This window comes from Anser brachyrhynchus (assembly GCF_964034855.1).
Source record: "Anser brachyrhynchus genome assembly, chromosome: 1".
Lineage (NCBI taxonomy): Eukaryota > Metazoa > Chordata > Aves > Anseriformes > Anatidae > Anser > Anser brachyrhynchus.
The window spans coordinates 107,035,387-107,050,059 of record NC_137694.1 but is presented as its reverse complement, the minus strand read 5'-3'; the positions used below and the strand labels follow the sequence as shown (position 1 = coordinate 107,050,059).

At 38.6% G+C, this 14,673-nt stretch overlaps 1 protein-coding gene across 1 annotated transcript in view; it reads right to left on the bottom strand.

Annotated features, from left to right (window-relative positions):
* The window catches only part of USP25 (ubiquitin specific peptidase 25), a 461,260-nt gene that overhangs the window by 126,356 nt on the left and 320,231 nt on the right, over positions 1–14,673 (bottom strand). Inside the window, exons 33-34 of the mRNA XM_080562087.1 lie at positions 13,711–13,776; positions 2,005–4,722 (exon numbers count right to left, since the gene is read on the bottom strand). The gene's annotated coding sequence lies outside the window, so the exon portion shown is untranslated. The remainder of the gene's footprint in view (positions 1–2,004; positions 4,723–13,710; positions 13,777–14,673) is intronic.

The following is a 14,673-nucleotide window of genomic DNA, read 5'->3' as shown; positions in this document are numbered from 1 at the left end:
GGGAAGGGAAGGGAAGGGAAGGGAAGGGAAGGGAAGGGAAGGGAAGGGAAGGGAAGGGAAGGGAAGGGAAGGGAAGGGAAGGGAAGGGAAGGGAAGGGAAGGGAAGGGAAGGGAAGGGAAGGGAAGGGAAGGGAAGGGAAGGGAAGGGAAGGGAAGGGAAGGGAAGGGAAGGGAAGGGAAGGGAAGGGAAGGGAAGGGAAGGGAAGGGAAGGGAAGGGAAGGGAAGGGAAGGGAAGGGAAGGGAAGGGAAGGGAAGGGAAGGGAAGGGAAGGGAAGGGAAGGGAAGGGAAGGGAAGGGAAGGGAAGGGAAGGGAAGGGAAGGGAAGGGAAGGGAAGGGAAGGGAAGGGAAGGGGACTCTTCTGTTGCTTCTGGACCTAGCTCTAAGTTTGTTCCCAATCTCAAGCACTTTATACATTTCAATTTCTAGCCCTGGTTATCCACACTGATGTCATTCATGTCTAAACAGGAGTTTCCTCATGATTCCCATTATTTCAGTTTCACATTTACACAATTCTTGAGTAAAGTATTTTCTATTTTAGTACTGCCTCTTACTAACTATGCCTTTTAAACACTGTATCCATCAAACCTTAATACACTCAGCTTCAGGTGATGATGATCTAGTACTCAACAAAGCGTTCAAAGATGATACATGTTTCCAAAGCCCTTCCGGACAACATTTGTTATCTGCACATACAAAAAAAGCTGAGGAGACAGGGAATGAACCAAAATTAAAAGCGGAATAATTCAATATTCAGCTGTGTGAAACATGGCGATCCAGAACACATTTATGTGCCCCCCAGCCTGCTGGCCTGTGTGTATGTCCTCAATGCCCAACAGAACAGCCAAGGGTCTTTTCCTCTTTAATGCAGGTGACTGCAATTGACTCACTCCTCCAACAACCCATGCCAAAGTCAGATTGTAGGATGCAACTGACCCAGCTAAATTGTATATGATGTCACAGCACAATGACAAAACCAGTTAAAAACATCTTAGGTACAACTGACATCTTATATTGACTCTTCACAGTTTGCATTGTCTCCTCAACACGGTCTTTACACTATTTCCCTTAGAGACCGGGCCTCCATAATTACTGAGTTCAGAGCATCCCGGCTGGCACTGCCCACCTCTGTAAGCAGAGTCCCATAAACCAAACAGAGGCTATAAAAGCAGTTTATTTCCCTAGCTATGACATTTGTTTTCTGCACAGTCACATGAGGAGACATACGTAAATTAACTCCCACTATTTCTATGGTACTCTACTGAAAATATTTTTAAATTAAGGAACGCAAAAATGTCATTGAAGCAGCTGAGACTGTTATTTGCTTTGCTACAGTGGAATATCATACTTGGTTAGATGTGGAGAATGGATTGGATAGTCAAGCAATAACAAGGACTGGAGTAATCTTCTCACTCTTGCCAAGACCGGATATTTTGCCATCATTGGGGGGGGAGAGGGGGGGAGCAGGGTTAAAAGAAGAAACAAAAAAAACAAACACCATAAAGTAAGTCCAATTCTTTATATATAGGTTATATGCATTTAACACAGATGAACAAGATTCAAAGTTTGGTACTGGTGTATCAGCCTCAGCTTCAAAGTTTTCAAATATACTTAAATGAAACCAAATGCGGTTAAATGAATGCTAACTGATTTCTTATAAAACGGTGAATTCTTCTGCTTTTTGTGGTTATCTGGTATGCACTTCCAATAACTGAAGCCAACAGAGCTCAGATCTGGAAAATGAATTTTGCTGAAAACAAACAAGCAACTCTTGTCTAACATTTACACTAACATCATCTGGGGAAAACACAAGCACACACACACAAACCAAACCAACCAACAAACCAACAAAACAACAACAACAAAAACAAACCAACCAGCAATCTTTTGTACTTCATTTGAAAGGCTTGAATAAATGTCAATACCTGGCAATCTTACCATTCTCAACAGGACTGGCTATCCTCATGAAAACACAAAATGACTTGTAAATAAGATTGCTACTTACCTGCCCTGTCCTTTCTTCAAACCACCACTGAGTATTGACCCACATGTCACTGTCTGTAACACTCCCCAACAGCTCTGAGTGAAGATGATTGCAAAGTGAAATGGAAAAATACCACAAGGTTTAAAACCAAACTATCATATGTCTTTTCTCATTAGCAGTTATTCAGAATTTCTTTTGTAACAGCCTCTACTGTTTAAGGAGACAGTTTTACTCAAATGGTATTGTCTAGGCTTTCTAACATTAAGGAGGGATTTTTTTATTATTATTTTTATTTTTTTTACCCAGTGTAAATACTTCTTGGCTTATACAACAAGTATTGATGAATCCATTTTTATTAGATGTCTCTCAAACTCCACCTGGCTTCCAAGCAGATCAATCAAAAATGAACTAGATGTCACTCAAATCACTGAAAAAGCAAACATACACAACACTTCATCTCTGTAGCATATACATGGAGACAGCCAATTTACAACTCACGTACTCATACCATCCCACATTCTTTTTAATCTTTTAGTTTCCTTTTATCCAAATTAAACGCTCATACTGCCTTTCCGTTATCTCTCTATGAACATCTGGTCACCACCTCAAGCTGGGCATGGCTAAACCAAAAGTTTTGGACTTTGTTTCACAGAAGTCCCCACCAAAGATTTTTTTTTCCAATTTTTCTAAAACATTTAACGTCTGGCCTTCACTGACAGGACTGCAGACTTTCCCTTTATGCCTTCCATAGACAGGATACTCTCTCTTCATGCATCAGCTATATGTATGACCTTTCCCACCTATCTCCTCAACCAAATGCATCTCCCATGTTCCAGAATACCACCTTTCAATTATATCAAGGCATTCTTCTCTAGCTCTCAGAAACTTTATCCTGACATGCTCAAATCCGGCCAAGTCTTTTGCTTCAGATGTATTATTCCTAGCCCAGAGTTTGTCCATGTTGTCCTTTCTTATAGCTCCCTGGTCATCGCCTAAGACAAGGTCACACTGATATTCATCTCTAGAGCCTGCATGTTCTTAGTACACTTTGGAATTAGCATTACTGTTTTTCAGTCTGCTTTCACTTTACATAACTACAAATAACATGAGAACAACAGCACCCATTGTTTGCTCCGCCTGCTTATCACACTAACACAGTCAGCTATACATCCTCTTCCACCTACATTTCATTCTTACTTGAGTTGCTTTTAATTCCATATGCCTTTAGGTTTGTAAATGCATGTGTTTTCCATAAAATGGTTCTTCAGCAAAACCAGGGAAATAATCAAAATCTCTTGTTCTTTCTGTACTATGACCTTTTGGTAAACAAGATGAAGGAGAGAAAGGTTAACAAATTACACATTTGGGCACATGAGTTACATAGCCAGTTAGCAGTTGTCACCCTACTGGGGCTATAAAATACCTTGATTTTTTTTTTCGCATGTCCAACTCTTGTTAATGGTTGCTCATTTTTCCTAATGACCAGTCTCAGTTTTGGTTTTGCAAAATTTGAATGCCATGTCAATAATAATTACACTGATCATTCTTGAATAAAACAAAATCTCTGATATATGCCACTGGATGAAGCATAACACAATAAAAATGATGATGCATTTATTTGTAGAGATTTAATAGTGTTACTGATGTTATGACATACATTTGCATAATCATGTTGACTTTGAAAACATCACTTTAAAAATAAATTAATAATGCCTTTCACTGTTACTCTACTGGTATCCATTGTGACACAACTATGCTGAGCAGAATTGTCACCAAATTTTAAAAATGATTCAGAAAACCAAATATAAAACCTTTGGCTAAGGAACATAGAAGACTTGAAAGTGAAAAAATAAAAATAAAAATCTTGTTTTTTCCCAAATTTTCATCTGACATCATATTCAACCATCATTTCTGTAAAAAGATACCCAAAATGAAGCATGCTTAGAGAAGCTGATCAAAACCACTGACTCCAAAGGTTGTTAGAAAAATGTTCTTTGAATCTGAACATTTTAAAAATTGTATCCAAGGAGTGCCAATAGAGTACCTATCAGAAGAAAAATAAACATTTAATATCTTAATAAAATCTGTCTATTAATTTCCAGATGTGTGCACTTGTAAAATATCTTCTGTTCAACTTTGTAACCTCAACATAAGTTCAGAATATGGGGTTTTATTTCATATGCACAGGCATTAATATATATTTAATATACACATATCTTCTACTATGAAAACACATTAGGAATAAGAAACAATCCTGGATAGCTAGTCTTATTTTATGTTCTCATTGCAGAGCAGTCTTTATATGACAATATAAAATCTGAACAGGCCTCACTCAGAAAGGAAAGTTGTCAATGTCTAAGCAGCCTTTCAGCACATCTTTTTGTCTCATTCCGATCACCTAAAACTTATTATCACATTATTAATTTCTAAAAGAGTTGGGTTTTTGGCAAATACTATACTATCCATGTGCTCCACAAACCTTCATCGCTTATACAACACATACATACGTGAGACCCTAGAGTGGAAAAGTACCAGTAGCATTACTTCTGTTTTACAGGCACAAAACTGTCAAGGTCAGTTTCTTTTGGGTATGCAAAATATGCTTCCTGTTGACTGACGTTTTTCAGAGCACCTGTTTTTTATGTCATTTTTGTACATTCAAAATACATCTCCCCTGTTGTCTTCTGCTGGAGTTTTGAGGTGCTGCACTGGAAATCTCCGGTGCCTCCCCTAAGTGCTCTGGAAACAAGGAACAAATGATAGACATCTGTCTGAGCAGGGGTACATACACAGAGTACATGCATCACCTTAGTGATGTGGCAGGCACAGCAAGAAGACCTAGTTCTCCAGGACACCAGTCACCAATTCTAAACACAGATCAACTTCCTCCCATGGGACAAGCACAGGTCAGATCCAAACAAGGAAGATGTGCTGCCATGCTGTGGAGATCTTGGATGCAAAGCAGTAGCTGGCATTGAGGAGGCCAAACCCTCTCCCTTGCCAGCCCACTCCTGAGCAGACACGTGTGCAGCTGTGAACCCAACACAGCAAACACACTCCAAACAAGGTGTCTACCTCCCTTTGACTTTTTTGAAACCCCATTCCAGAGAACTACAGTATTTGCTCCAACACAAGGCAGATTTCAAAACTCCTTAAATAATAACACAAAACATAAGGAAAACAAAATTTGCCTATTTTAAATGTTCTTCAAGGCAATTCTCATTCTGAACACAACTAAAAAGTTAAGCACTCTGAAGGGAAGTAAGATCACAAAAAAAAAAAAAAAAGGAGACTACAGACCCTGCAATATAGCCTATGTAAAAGATGTTACAAGCAATGCTGTATCTCTCTTCAGCAATTTTAAAGCAGTACAGAAATGAAATACTGATATGAAGTATGAAGAATGAAGCATTTTAGTTTAATTTTACTAGACTTTCAGTTTTTTATCCTAAAGACAATCTTTTAACATTAATAGTTATTAAAAACATAGGCATTTTACTATTATGCTGCATTACTACAGCCATTCAGTTACCTCCTCACTGCAGCAGCATCTGTTCTCTGTTTTCCAGGATAACAGGAGTCTGTATTCCCCAGAAACTGGGGGGTATTGGGAAGGTGGAGAGGGAATGGAGGGAAGGGGAATGGTGGAGAGGTAATGCATATAGTTTTAGAGAGAATGGGAAGAACATTGCGAAGGCAGGCATGTAGCTCTACACAGCTGGCTGTGATTCAGCAAAGCTCTAGTTCAGCATCCCCCACAGTACAGTGATGCTCTGAATATTTGGATCCTGGAGGGACAAGCATCAGTCAATTCAAACAGACTGCCAGCACGGGTTCTGTGTTGTGCTCAAGCTATCGAGTAATCTCGTGCTGTTTGGGTATTGTGGAGAGAAGGTACTGCAGTGAACTCAGATCTGTTAGAGTTTACCAGCTCTAGTCCAGTGCTGCCTCTTGGTGTTTGCATGGTAGCTACACCTGACTAATATCTTTTGGAAATGGAAGTGACAGTGACAGTAAATAGACTCATTGTGGATTTGGGACAGTTTACATTGAGTCCAAACTAATAATACCTGCCAGACTTTCCTCTGCATAACTTTTCTCTGTTCTTCTAAATGAACACTATATATAGTAACATCCAAGTTAACTCTGCATGGAGCCTGATAGGTTCGTACAGGGTTTACTAGTTACAGTTCCATGCAGCAGAAAACCAGCTGATCTCTCTGTGGACTTAGGCTGGTTTTGTAATTGATACAACCACATTAATACAAGCAGTGAGATTTGAGATACAAAAACATGTCTGCATCTGTGGCATGGTTAAGCCAAAAACTGAATGACAACATAATAATGAATGTTAACTGAAGTTCAACCATCTAACTTGAGTAGTCACCACAAAAGATATTTTGTAACCAATCAATTTATGCTATACACAATTTAAGCACTATACAGCACATAATAAGCTCATTCTTGGCTACAGACTATAGCCATATAGTTATAGACTATAGTCTTGGCTAAAGACTACATTAAAAGATATGATGGGCCAGCTTTCTTGTGGATCAGTCGTGCATACCTCTCTAAGTGGAAGGATAACACATGAAGAAAAGGAATTTCAACATGGTGGTATGTTATTGAAACCATTGTTCCCCAAAATGCAGATTAACCACATCTTTAGCAAATACAACGTTAACTTACTAAGTGTTGCTTGAATTTAACTAACCGACACTTCTGAATAACTTGAGTTTTGAGTTCTCTTAGTAAATAGGAATAAGAACAGCGTGAAGTTCACAGAAGTTTGTTTTACTTGAGGATATTTGTTCAAGAACAGCCCAAATTGCTCAGTGTCCTAGACTAAATCACTTCTCTACCCCAGAGAGAGGGTGTTCCCTCTAAATCAGAGATGACGGCACAACAATTGCAGAATGTATTGTTTGCATTTTACTGACCTTCAGCTTGCTAATACATAGGATTTTCAGAAACAGAACTAGTAGTCTGAAAGTTATAAAATATTTAAATTATTTGGCTTTAAAAAGTAAACAAAGCACCCTTAAAGGTATTTAGTATTCTATCAGTTGTGTATGATTGTTTTACTGTCTTTAGCACCAGGTTATCTAAGTACCCTCAGTAATCTAAAAGCTAGAAGCAGTTTCTGCCATGGTTAATTCATTTCCTCTTTTCCTAAAGGGAAAATGAAAAATAGAGCATAATACTTTGAAAATGTTTATTTTACTTTATAATTTGAATAAATGTGTATACGTACTTCTATGTCTATGTTAAACAAAGACAAGTAAAAGAATTGTGCCTTGCAATTAAAGATCCATAAGAAGTCATTCTCAAAACCCCGAACCATCCTTTGAAAGGCTGAGCAGACAAGATGAGAAAAAGTTCTGTGTTCATAAACTTGAGTTCATTATATTGATTTTCTACCTCAGAATTAAGGCTTTTTTTTTTTTTTTTTTTTTTAAGCAACTTCATCCACTTATCACCTTCAAGCTAAGAAGTAGGATCTTGAGCTTAAATCTCTGTTGTTTGAGATCACCTTTGTCATTATAAGCGTAGATTCATAACATGGAATCATGGAATAATTGAGGTTGCAAAAGACGTCATCTAATTCAATCACCTGCTCAAAACAGATCTAATGAGAGCATGTTCCTCATGGTCTTGTTAAATCCTGCAAACTCCCACGGATGGCGATTCAAATATCAAATACAAATATCACATCTAGCAGATTGTTCCTGGAGAGAAGCATCCATACTCTCATAGACTTTCAAGGATCACTATGACACTCTGTTCAGATTTCCTGCACAATGAAGTAGAAGAGTCATTTCTGCAACAACGTCTCATTGAGTAAAGATATGTATGTAGTCAATTTTGATTTAAAAAGCTGAAATTTGAGAGATTTTAATGCATTCTACATTCTCAATTAATTCATGTGATATAACATTAATCTCTATCCCATCATAACAAACTGTCTACAAGGTGATCATTTTTGGTTCAGAAGATACAACCTTCTATCTTTGTCTTGCATTATATCATCTTTCACTACAAAAATCTTCTCTTTTATAATTCAGTTATCCTCAGCGCAGATGGCAATTACCTTCTAGCTATCAAACTACTTATTAAACCCAGGGGACTATAAATAAATATGTGAAGCTATATTGTGGGGGGAGAGGAGAAAAGAAATTCCTGAAAGCTTGAATCTCAATGACACCAAGTTTTCAAAAACAGGCTAAATGCTGGTTATTTTGTCTGCAGTAGTGAAAAGAAAAAGAAGCCAGTTTTGTAATCAAGAGCTAATCAAACTAGGTACTTCTGTTATACAGTACAAAGTACACTTTATGTTGAGAGTTGGAGGCTGGAAGAGGGAATCAGGGATTACTTTCCTTCTAAAATATGTTTCACTTTTCTGCCTTGTGCAAACTAGCCTGAGTCAGAGAGAGCTCTTTGCGCTGTACGGTTCTCTGGTAAGCAGCTGTGGGCTCGAGTTTGAAGGACTTCCTTAATATGTGGTCATGTACCGCCCAGTGCTCTAACTATTACGGGTAAACCTTTCCAGTAAGAGTCTTACTGTGAAAAAAGTGTCTGTCTCCTTGAAAAACAATTAGGCAATTACATTGCAAAGTCATGAAAAAATACTTCCTCTAAAACCTATGAAGAAATCAGACACCTGCATGTGCAACGTAGTCTTAAAAGCAGAATGACAGGATTACAAGGTCAATGGTTTTCTTTTTGAAAGATGTTATCTGGGCAGGATTCCGACTCCTAGAGAGTTCAGAAAAAGGAAGAAGACAAAATACAAACAAAAAACTACAACAGGCAGCAAAAACCAACCAAGTAAAAAAGAATTTTAAACAAAATAAAAAAAGAATGATGAGAGATGAGAGATATCTTTTTCTGCAACAACACTTAACTCATTCACAGTAGCTTCTAAAAGGTGTGCAGAAAACCAGTTATCATTGGTTTGTTTGTTTTTGTTTTGTTTTGTTTTTGTTTTGTTTTGTTTAATTAAACTCAAGGATGAAGAGATTCACAAAATTGTAGGACCCCTTCACCTGCTCCTTTGAAAACATAATTTTCATGGCTAAGAACAAAAAGAATCTGGCTTCTACACCAACCAGGCTTGATCATGCACTTTGTAAATGTATGAGCCAAGAATCACATAAGCTGCCCTGTACAGGACAGGAATGGAAATTTTCTCTATATAGGAAGCAGAGTTCCACATCTTTTCAAGCAAGTGAGCCACTGCAATTCAATCTAGACAGTTTGAAGGAATGTAGCCTACAGTCAAGCAAGCATTCAGCACGAGGCCTCTTTGGGATGTCACTGCTCAAGCCATTGAGCAGACAAAGAAACAAAATATTTCTGTAGACGACAGTGTTAGAAAGCCCTTTGAAGCACGATTTACACAGAAGAAAAATGTTCCTGACCAAAAATAGATAGGACTATGTAGAGGGCATCATCAGAATAATATACCTCCTGTACATAAGTAGAGGATGAGAGCATATAGTTACCCCTTTAAAGAAGAATCTAATGGTACTCTGCCACCCATCTTGGCACAAGGTATGAAGCAAACCTACCCAGTGACCAGAATTACCCGGACTCAGAGTGCAGGGGCCTCCAGGCCCCTCAAGCCCTCTGCTGAGCACTTCCACGCACCACTAAGGGCTGGAGACAGCCATGCCTGAGCAATGATGAGGCCATCTGTGCCTCCTCTAGCCTTACCTCAACCAACATCAGCACTTGCTTGCTGATAAAAGCTGGGCTGCCATCGGGGGCTAGGCATGCAGCCGGAGGGCTGAGGCCAACGCAGGAGTGCCGAGAGTTTGACTAAGTCACTATGAACTATGTAAGACACTTAGATTCCCCTAACTTTCCTTTGAATCTCAGCATCAGAGAATGGCAGTTAAAAGATACGCTTTTGATATGAACCTAATAAAACATGTTTCTATAGTAGAGAAAATGGCAATTTATTCCTCAGATTAAGAGCAAAGGACCACTTCTACTGTTCTCTATCAGCAAAAAAACCTCCTTGTTTATAAAGGAAACCTAATCTTGACTGGGGTCTTCTGACACTATAACAACGAAATAAGAACACGTTCTGGATACAAGTTATTACTCTTATATGGTACTGAGCAGCTTATTACTATGGATAGTTAAATGACACTGTCTTCAACAACTGAATCTCTCTCCTTCTGTTACCATTTTGCCTATCATTCACTGCACTGTTACATCCAACATAAGAGTGTTAGCTCCTTGAGAAAACAACCCAATTAATTTTATATATGTAAGATGCCCCCTAGACTGCCCTCATGCACTACTTGATAGAGATACAAATCTGTTCCTATGGAGCTCTTCCCTCAGGAATCAGGAAAAAGTTAACAAAAGTATGCGTCAAGATTCAAGGAGGAGCAAACTTGCTGCACCAAAGATAAAATCTAAGAATGCTGCACTAAGACAGAACTAGCTCAGATGTTTTTGCAGCAATAAGTAGTGGTAATCTCTACCATAGAAAGTGCTACGCAAAAATAAATAAATAAATAAATAAATAAATAAATAGATAAATAAAATGCTTGAAATGTAAAATCTCCAGCTGTACAAAGGAATCTTCTGCGGAAACGTTTTGTACCTGACTATATATTATTAATCTACACATATACAAATAACACACATACACATTCACACAATATTCACTTCTCAAGGTTTGTTTTTTTCTTTCCTGGAGATTCTAATGGAATTACTTTCAATTGTACTGATATAATACTATTTTCCCCACCAGATGGCAGTAACTTCAACTTAATATAAACCAGACTGGATGCCACATGTGCAGCAAACAATGGCATTCTTTATATTTAGGTTTTTCAGTAAGAGGGAAATGATTTTTTTTTCCCCAACATATAGAGTTATTTCAGATTCATTCTATTTAATGAAAAATTGGAGGATATAAAGTTTTCTAACAGTTAAGCTCAACCTTGATCAATGTATTCTACAAGCTTTTTAAAAAAACATATCATTCCATATTGTTAATTTTTCAGTATACTGCAATTTTGTCAAATTTGGGAAATACAGGTGTTATTTGAAGGTATTGTATCTTTCCAAGAATAATTCCCAATCACAAATGACTGGGTAACATTCAATAGCATAATAAACTTAAACTTTTATGATATATGCTAGTAATTAGAATGACTAAAAGACTCTAAAGAAGGAAAAGAAATGGAAAATATCTTCTGCATACTGGTTTGACAAATATACAGAGTGAACAAACTTCTTGACTTACAAACAATTCAAGGTATCATCTACACAAAAATAATGCAGATGGCACATATTACATATAGGCTACATTTTCTTCAAGGCGGAAGCTCACAACCACTTCTGCTGGTAAGAGGAGAGATTTTGTCAGCATAGTCCAATAACTGTGAAAATAATGTAATCTGGTGGATGGGGACTACTCTGTAGGATACACATTTTTAGGAGTGGCTCATCCATAGTTCCAGCCAAAGTGTGACATTTTACCCTCTATTTCTTTAGCTTCTCCTTATTTTTGAAAGAAAATTTTCAGAAGAAAATGTCATATATTGTAAAAAGAGGACTTCACTCCTGTTCTACCAGTACTAGTATTCAGAATGATTAAGTGGGTTTATATTCAGCTCTATGCTGACTGCAAAGGAAATATCAAAAATGCACATTCTTATTAATAAAACACACTTTTCTTCCAATAAATTTATGACCAAATACGCAGTCTGTTTGGACAGCTGGCGTCCACTATCCTGCAAGTACAGATGTAGATTCTTTTGTCTTTCATACTTTTTATAGCTTCTAGGTAGAAAGACAAAGTAGAACAAAATTTTCTTCGGATATACAAAACAAATATGTACAGTGAGAGAAAGAAAAGCCCACAAAAATAAAGTAACACAAATGAACTGAGTTTTATGGGCACATACAAATACAAGAGAAAACAAGAAGAGCAAAAGAGAAGATCTGATCTTAGAAAAATCAAAAGTGAAAGACTGGAAACAAGACCTAACAAAATTCACAGTAAAAGGAGGAAATGTAAGCAGGAGGAAAAGAAATCATGATTGTGAAGCCTTTGGGATGAGAGAGGAAGAAAGTGAGGGAAAGTCAAAAAGCGTTGCCATCAAGCCTAGCTTTAGGAGTGTCATCACAATGAAAACCAATGTTTATTTAATAGAAATGCTAGGCCGCTATCACCTGCCTTATCAGAAATGTGCTGGTGGCTTGCTGCTTTTTGAAAATACAGTGATATGACTACTTTCTACTAATTCAACATTAAGCAGTCTGCCATACTTGTCCTTCACACAGCAAATAGTCTTGAATATTTCGCTTTTCATAACCAACGCCTTTATGTAAAACAAAACCGTCAAGTCCAATTCACATGGAATGTGTACTAGTTGCCCTACATCCCAAATCAAAATCATTTGAACTGAAGACGATCAGTAGATATAGTATAATTCAAAAGATCTTTTCATAAGCTTTTCATTATGTCTTGCTATTCTTCTGAGCTCACACATCCACATCAGCTGGAAGTATGAGTAGAATCCACCATAAAAGCAAGTTATTCCTAACATCTGAAGAAAGAAGAAAACTAAAGGTAACAAGGAATGTTGAGTATGAACCTAGCCAAAATGGCTTTAAATGGAGAAAGCAAACCTGTGAATAATCACACAATCAAAAATCATCCTTAGATCAGAAAGAAACTGAATGAGACACTGCTGAAGTGGACAGGGGAAACAAAACATCAAGGCCCCAGCCTATAAAGTTTAGGACAACACTGTGACATACAAAGGACCAGTAAAGTAGGGGTTACAGACAATTGCTTTTTGCTCCAGCTGCAGTAGCAATCATAGAGATTACTACTGGAGAATATATGTTACACTGAAACGCATGAAATATCAAATCTATTTTAGCTGAGTTAAACAAATATGTAGCAGTGACTATGGAAAACAACTACCATCTACATGTACCAGCAGAAAACAACAGCCAAAAGCTGAAGCCAGATAAATTTAAATCAGGTGAAAGACACAATTTTTGATAGTTTGTTTTGGTAATTAATCACTCTTGCTATAATGAGGAATAGTGGATTAAATAAAAAATAAATCCTTTTCTGCTTGAAAGACAAAATGCAAGGTACTAATGACACAAAATATAAAAACTTGTGACTTGGAAGTATTTAAATGACATGCCCAATAGCACGTTTTGATTTTAAACACTATGACTCTCCATGAAAAGACTGAGGTATTTAGTGACATCTGTTAGGAAGAATGTTTTGAATCACACCAAGACAATCCCAGCCTTCTCACAAGCACAAAGGTAGCCATTTAAACTTTCTTAGAAAGTCGAGGTGAAATTTTCATCTCAGCGAAGAAGACTGTGACAGAACTCACACCAATTTAATGGCTCGGAGACTGCAGGCTCAGTTCTGGTGCTGCCGGTGAGGAGCTATGTCCCCACCAGGACAAACCTGCAGCACCACCCTGGCCAGACCGGGGCCACAGGTGCCAACCATGTCGGTGGGCCCATCCTGCCGGCAGCCCCATGTGGTAAGGCTGAGCACCACAACTGCGCCCAGTGGGAGCCATTTCGGATGCAGCAGGAGCCCCATTCCAGGAAAGCCACTGCTGCGTCGCGAGCAGCCGCGCTGCCTGCAGTCCATGCATGCCTGAATTTGTCAGTGGTGACATGGCAATGGAAACTTTAAATAACAATCTCAGGTCTTACCTGTAGGTTGTGAGGTGGTAAGAACGATCAATGATTCCGCTGCAAAACTGAAAGGCAGGCAGGCACCTGAAAGAAACACAGCACATCAAAAAAGTATAATGGAGTTGCATAATAAACCAGCTGAGTCTCTGAATTTCATCTGGTTATTTTAAAATTAACCCTGTCACAAAGAAACACATAAAGTTATATCACATAATTACAAAATATACCAACAAAAGAGAGAAACATTATCTTTTTTTTTCCAAGGCTTGATGAACTTCAGCAAGTTATTGGCCTCCAGGGAACCACCGTGTGCCGGCAGGTGGAACAACCCAATGACCCAGTGCCACTGCGCAGCCTGCCTGGCCACACCTGCACCCGGTTCGTCTGGTCCGGCTCCCAGCCCCGCTGTCCCACAGCTGTGGCGATGCAGGCAGGCAGCAGGCCGCGGGCGAGGAGAACTTCATCACTCCCTCACCGCCTTCTTTCCTGCAGGCCCTGCAGCCTTTTATCACATTATGAACTGGGGGCAATCTTGCAGGCTGCGTGTTCAGTCATGTGCTGAGCTATGTATGCAAATAAGTCACAATTTAATTACTTTTTGTGACACGAAGATACATCAGCACACAAAGGTACATATTAATTTTGCTAGGTGGACAGCTTATTTACCATATCTCCTCTTATTAATAATGAAGTCCTAGGAGCCAGCACAAGCTGATTCAGCTAGAAAAGAGAATAGGGTGGGACAGGAGCCCTCAGGTCACCCCGTCCAACCTCCCACTCAGGCGGCAGTTCCAGAGCCAGTTCGGTGGCTCAGGACCTGATCCGGCTGAGTTCGGAGCACCCCCAAGGAAGGAGAACCTGTGGGCTCTCTTCATGACTTGTCCCTCTGCTTGGCCACCATCATGATGGATTTTTGTTTTCTCCTGATATTACATCAGAACTCCCTTTGCTGCAGCCTGTGACCTTTCTTTTTCATGCTCT